Source organism: Elephantulus edwardii, unplaced genomic scaffold (assembly GCF_000299155.1).
Source record: "Elephantulus edwardii isolate Elephantulus edwardi_28Jun2011 unplaced genomic scaffold, EleEdw1.0 scaffold00020, whole genome shotgun sequence".
Lineage (NCBI taxonomy): Eukaryota > Metazoa > Chordata > Mammalia > Macroscelidea > Macroscelididae > Elephantulus > Elephantulus edwardii.
In genome coordinates, this window is record NW_006399770.1 from 17,729,481 (window position 1) to 17,736,236 (window position 6,756).

At 37.9% G+C, this 6,756-nt stretch overlaps 1 pseudogene; it reads left to right on the top strand.

Annotated features, from left to right (window-relative positions):
• Nucleotides 1–3,671: 3,671 nt before the first annotated feature.
• On the top strand, nt 3,672–5,048 carry LOC102875733 (annotated as a pseudogene).
• Nucleotides 5,049–6,756: the final 1,708 nt, after the last annotated feature.

Below are 6,756 nucleotides of genomic sequence, written 5' to 3' on the forward strand. Positions count from 1 at the left end.
CCGTGCAAGAGGGGAAGACCCTCTATGAGATGGATTGATTCAGTGACTGGGATAATTGGGATGGGTGTGTTAGAGGCAGTGCGATTGGCACAGGATAGAGCAGGGTTTAGGGCTGTTGTACATAGGATCACTATGAGTGGTAAACGACTCAACGGCACACAACAACAACATAACAGTTTCTCCTTGCTCTGTTCTGACGACTGCCTCTTGATCTAAGTATAGATTTCGTATTAGCACAATCAAATGTTCTGGGATTCCCATTATTCTTAGAGTCAGCCACAGCTTGTTGTTATCCACACAGTCAAAAGCTTTTGCATAGTCAATGAAGCACAGACAGACATTCTTCTGGTATTCTTTGCTTTCTGCCAAGATTCATCTAACGTTAGGTATAATATTCCTAGTACTACGACCTCTTCTAAATCCAGCTTGCACATCTGGTAGTTCTCTGTGGACATATTGTTCCAAACGTTTTGGGATAATTTTCAGCAGAATCTTGTTTGCATGTGATATTAATGATATTGTTCGATAATTTCCGCACTCTTTTTGGTCACCTTTCTTTGGAATGGGAAAAAATACGGATCTTTTCCAGTTATAGTAGATCATATAATTGTCTGATTCAAAATATCCTATGCCAATACATATCATTTCTCCAGTGCCTACTATGTCAATATTTACACATTCCATTTCTTTCTTAATAATATCAAAATTTCCTACATTTATGCTTCTCACATTCCATGTTCCAATAACTTATGTCTGCTTATAACCTTTTCGCCTCCGTTATGTTTGCCAACTAGAGGGCTCAGCCTCAGGGTCTATTGTACATAGTTCTTTTGAAGGCTTCTTATTTCAGAAGTGGTTGACCAATCCTTCTCCCTAGTCTGCCTTAATTTAAATGTTCAGCTTAGAGAAATACCTGGCAGGCAGGCATTTTACCCAGAAAAGCAGATGAGATGCAATTCTCATTAAAAAAGTAACCAATTAAGTGCTGGTCCTCCCCCTCATTTAGGCATAAATTGATTACTTACAAAATTACTTAGTATAGTAGATCCACTCTTCAAACTCTCTGGTTGTCTTTTTTTTTTTTTTGGTTCTCTGAGTACTTAGTTTTGAGAAACATTTTTGACTATTAGAAAGTGCCTTGATTTCTTGTTCCATGAGGTTCTTCTTTTTTTATATTTTAAGTTATTTTAATTAATTTTGATGAAAGGTTACAGAGACTTAGGATTTCCATTCATTCATAGTTGCACTTTTCTCCCTGCCCACTCCTTCCTGCTAATTTGCTCTTATTTTTGAAAAAGTAAAAGAAAAATTCCTTCATTGATATACAATCCCTCCCCCCAAGTCCATTCCACTATGCAGCCTTCATTCTGGATTCATATCATGATAATAATACATAATCGTATATTCCTTTTAAACAGTTCTCTCCCTCATCTGTTTCAATGCAGCATGCATTATTTATCCTCTTTTTCAGTCTTCCCTCAATCCCCATGTCAGTCCCATTTTACAACAGTGGCACTATGCAATATTTGTACTTTTGTCACTGAGATATTTCACTCAGCATAATGTCCTCCAAGGTCACCCATTTTGAATGATTGTTCATGAGTTCCTTGTTTTTCAATGCAGCATACTATTCCATTGTGTGAATATACCACAGCTTCTCTATCCAACATTTGTTGATGAGGACTAGTGTTGTTTCCAACTCTTTTCTATTGTGAACAAATCCAAAATAAACATGGGTGTGCATATATCTGGTTGGGTGGTGGTTATGATTTCTTTAGGGTAAATTCCCAGTAGTAGAATTGCTGGGTCAAATGATATTTTTATTTTCAACTTTTTGAGAAAGTGCCATACAGCCTTCCACAACGGTTGTGCCATTTTACACTCCCACTAACAGTGAATAAAGTTTCCAGTTTCTCCAAAACCTTGCCAGAATTTGATGTTTTCTGTTCTGTTAAATTTTGCTTTTCTTACTGGGGTGACATGTTATCTCATAGTTGTTTTAATTTGCATCTGTCTTAGAGCTAGCAATTTTGAACTTTTCTTCATTTGTGTGTTGGCCAATTGAATGTCTTCTTTGAAGTGTCTGTTCATATCCTTCGCCTATTTTTCAATTACCTTATTGTGGTGCTCAAGTATTTTATAAATTCTAGATATAAGTCCTTGTTTGACATGTCATTACCAAATACTTTTCCTAGTCTATAGCTTCCCTTTTTACCCTGTTTGAGAAGTTTTTGGATATGCATAGGGATTGGAATTTTTTTCTTAGTAAGTTCCACTCATATCTTTTATCTTCTCCTGGTTGTAGATTTATCAGGATGCTTGGAAGACTGTTTATGTTGTGGATTAGGACTTATAAAGGTCTTCCAAGCTTTTCTTTAATGAAGCTTATAGTCTCTAATAACCTGCTGAAAGGTCAGCTTTGGGTTGTTTCCAACTCAAGTGTAAAACAAGTCTGCAGAAAATTCCAGGTTCTTGAGTCTTCTGTAGACTAGTCAATACACTTGGTACCAGTAGTCAAGAGATCAAAAGACATTTTTTACTGGGAAAGATTGTTGTCAGAGATGTTGCATTCATAATTCATTCTTCCAAGGTTAGTATCAGACCAGTTAAAAAAGTGTGAAGTCAACACTGTCCCAAATGAAATACAATATTGATTTTGGAGTTAAACAATCTCTCCTCTGTTAAGTTCCTTCACTTCTCTATGTCTTTGGATCTAGTTGTTCACTGGAAGGTTTCCCAGAGACTCAGACTTGTCAGGGGAATGACTCACAGGACTATAGGTAGGAGGACCAGTTATATAGAGACTGGAAATGTAGGCATCCCCCAAAAAAGAGAGTAAGCATTGAAATCTCATAAACTTCTAGTAGACTTGGGTTTGTATCCCATCATAACCCTGTCCTTAATACAATAAATACTTCAGTATAAATGAACATTGAATCATTGGTTAGGAAAGACATTCTGAATGATAAACTTTTGACGTCACAGACCTCTCCAAATTACTGGAGGTAATGATGTCAGTTTGAAGAGTTCGGTGTGCCTGATTCAGGCCATGGCCTCTTTAATCAATCACTTGCTATGCACTTAAGAGCTAGACAATGAATGACAGAAGCATAATTTATATCTTTGAACTGTGCTTTCAGAGAAGATAACTGAATATCTCATGGACTGACAAAAACATACACAGGTATGTCTTAAAGAAAGAGCAGCCACAGACTACATCTGTGAAAAGAATCCTTGGAGAAGGTCAATATAAGCTGTGAAAACTAGCCCAGGTGCTGATTGTGGAACAGACTATAAATTACTCAAGTTCAAACTGAAGCTAAAGAAATTAAATCAAATCCACAAAAGACTGCTTGCTCCTTGATGGGAAATGTTGTAAAATTTCATGTCATATATTTAGAACACGTTGCCAGGTTCCTTGAAAAGGGACCTCATACTTAGAAAGGTAGAGGGGAGGGTTTATCCCTTTCCTGCAGGGGTATTTTGTAAACACCAACCCTAAGGTGCATGAACTAGTGACCTGGAAAGGGTTATTTCATTTGAAATGTAAGAAGCACTACTTACTTCATGAAAGCTGAAAGATTCCTTGCAGCTGAGTGAAAAAGCACCTGGTCCACCAGCTAGTAAGTATCCTTGCCATTAAAAAGAGAATGTGATAAGTTGTTCAACTTATGAAATTCAAGTATCATGTGAATTCTGCCAGGCAATACAAGGACCTGTGGAATGACAAACCCTTTCTGTGCACTGCCCCTGGATGTGGCCAGATCAGACCCCAACACCAACAAGGTTTTTGAAAAATTGTGAAGAAGTAGGTTTGCTTAATGGATTGGCAAGTCTATTTGAGAATGGATTCAAGAAGGCCTCAGAAGATGACATTAGGGAAAAAAATCCTCTAGATTTGTCCCCTCGTGCAACACCCATCATAAGAAGTAAAATCAAGGAACCCTCTGTTGTAGAAACAACTCATCAGGATGGTCCTTTACCTCACACAGAGTCTAGTACCAATGATGAAAGGGAAGTACCATTGACACAAAGTACACAGCCCACATCAGCCATTGTTCGTCCAGTGTCATTATAGGTTCCCAAAGTGCTGCTTACAAGTTCTGATTCAAGGGTAATTATTCACCAACCGCAAGTACTGTAATCACGCAGGCACCATCCTCTAACAGGCTATTAGTCCCCGTGCCAGGCCCATTTCCTCTTCTATTACATATCTCTAATGGACAAACCATGCCTGTTGCTATTTCTGCATCAATTACAAGTTTTAATGTGCATGTTCCTGCCGCTGTTCTGCTTGTTCAACCAGTCACCATGGTGGCTAGTGTTCCAGGAATCTCAGGTCTCTCTTCCCTTCAACCAGTTCAATAAGAAGCAAAAATGAGGTTAAATGCTGCTTTGACCCAGCAACATCCTCCAGTTACCAATGGTGATACTGCCAAAGGCCATGCTAATGGACTGGTTAGAACTCAGTCAGAGGAACTCGACCACAGCATTTACAGCAGCCAGCTATGTCCACTACAGAAACCCTGGCTTCTCCAGCTCACACAACTCCCCAGACCCAAAATACAAGTGGTCATCGAAGAAGGGCAGCTAATGAAGATCCTGATGAAAAAAGGAGGAAGTTTCTTGAGCACAATAGGGCAGCAGCTTCAAGATGCTGAAAAGTCTGGGTTCAGTCTTTAGACAAGAAAGCAGAAGACGTGAGTTCATTAAATGGTCAGCTGCAGAGCGAAGTCACCCTACTGAGAAATGAAGTGGCACAGCTGAAACAGCTTCTTCTGGCTCGTAAAGATTGCCCTGTAACCGCCATGCAGAAGAAGTCAGGCTATCGTACTGCTGATAAAGATGGCATTTCAGTGCCAAGTAGTCCACATACTGAAGCTACACAGCATAGTTCTGTCAGCACTTCAATGAGGTCAGTTCAACATCCAATGCGGAAGCTGTTGCTACTTCAAGTCCTAACCCAGATGGCAGACCAGAGTACAGAGCTTAGGCTCTCACAGATCCTTATGGCTGCTTCCTCCCAGTCACAGCCCTCAGGAAGTTGATTAGAAATCTGCAGTGCATCAGTTTTCAATAACCTTGAATGACTTCAAAGGGAAATCAAGGAAAGACCCGTTTCATTTATGTGAAATCTGTGGTTGTAAATTTTTTTTTTCTTACTTGAAATTAAATTTGGCTCTAAAGTTGGTGTAGCAGCATTTGATGATCAGACTGAAAACACATTCAGTCTCTGGAAAAAGACTGACTGATTTTGCTTTTTTAATAAATATTGATAGATTTATTAATTTTTCTGTGCTCAATGTGTAACTTGTATTATAATTAATTATGGCTTATTTCACTTTTAATTTGGTGGCGTTTCAATAATGGGGGTGTTATTGGAAAAAAAACACAAAAGAAAGGTAGAAGGACAGTGAAAGAGAGGAAAACCTTAAACCAGGTGGATCAACCCAGTGACTCCAGCAATGGGATCGAATATGTCAGAGATTGTGAGTTAGTTACAGGATGAGATAAAGTTCAGATTTCCTATTTGTAGGGCCACTATGAGTTGTAATGACTTGGTGGCCCACACAAACAACAATAACAGTCTTCAGAAGCTGGATGTAGCTTGAGAAAATAATTTGAACTATGATAAACTTACCCAAATAAGAAATAAATCAATACTTACACAAATTACAGTCATGCCACATATTGTCTAAAATTGGTAGTACCAAATAACAAGACCTTCAGAAAAGTAACCACCTCTTCCTTAACTTTCTTATTCTTTCCCCCATCCAAAGAATTCCCAGTTATATTTAAATCACATAGTAATAGTATAAAACATCACGATGATCTTTTAAATCTATCTCATCACCTTAATCAGAAAGGGAAAGAAAGATGTAGACAGTACTGTGGAAGTGATAATAAAGAATAATCACACCACTAGGTAATAAGACAAAACCTACAAAAGTGAGAGAGTTCCTACTTCATTAATGTGTTTAGAATTGTAGAGATAATGTGGGAGGATCAAGAGTTGGAAAACAGACCTGGTGACAGAAATGAGCTGGAGATAAAATGATAGAACTCTGTGCAATTAATGATTGGTTACTTAATCCATTTAATTTATTTTTTAACTTTAGAAGACACATAAATGGTGACTATACACATGGATTTCACCTGACAGTGTGCACAGAAATCAGACTGATTATATCTCTGGAAAGAATTCTTGGAGAAATATTGGAGACATCCAATATCAGCCATTAAACCTAAGTCAGGCACAGACTATGAAATTGACTGTCAACTGCACATACACAAATTGAAATTAAAACCAAAGAAGGTTATATTAAATCCAAAGGAACCAAAATTGTACTTGACTCTATCCTACCTAAATTTGAAAACCTTCTCAGGAACATATTTGAGGGCTTGAACACTACTGAATGGTGACCAGATGAGCTGTGGGAGGATAACAAGAATATAACCCATGAAAAATGCAAAAGATCATTACAAAGATAGAGGAGGAAGGGATAAAATGAGCTGAATATTGGAAGAGACAATAGGTATTGTAATAGAGCACCGAGAAGCCTAAGCAAAGGAGAAAAAGTAGGAAGTTAAGGAGCTAAACAGAACATTTCAAAGAGCAGCTCTGGAAGACAAAGCTAAGTATTATAAGGAGATGTGCAAAGAGATAAAGTCTAAAAACTAAAAACCCACTTGGAATTTCTTAAGCTGAAGGAATGGAATAACAAATTCAAGACTCAAATTAGAAAATGTAAAGAT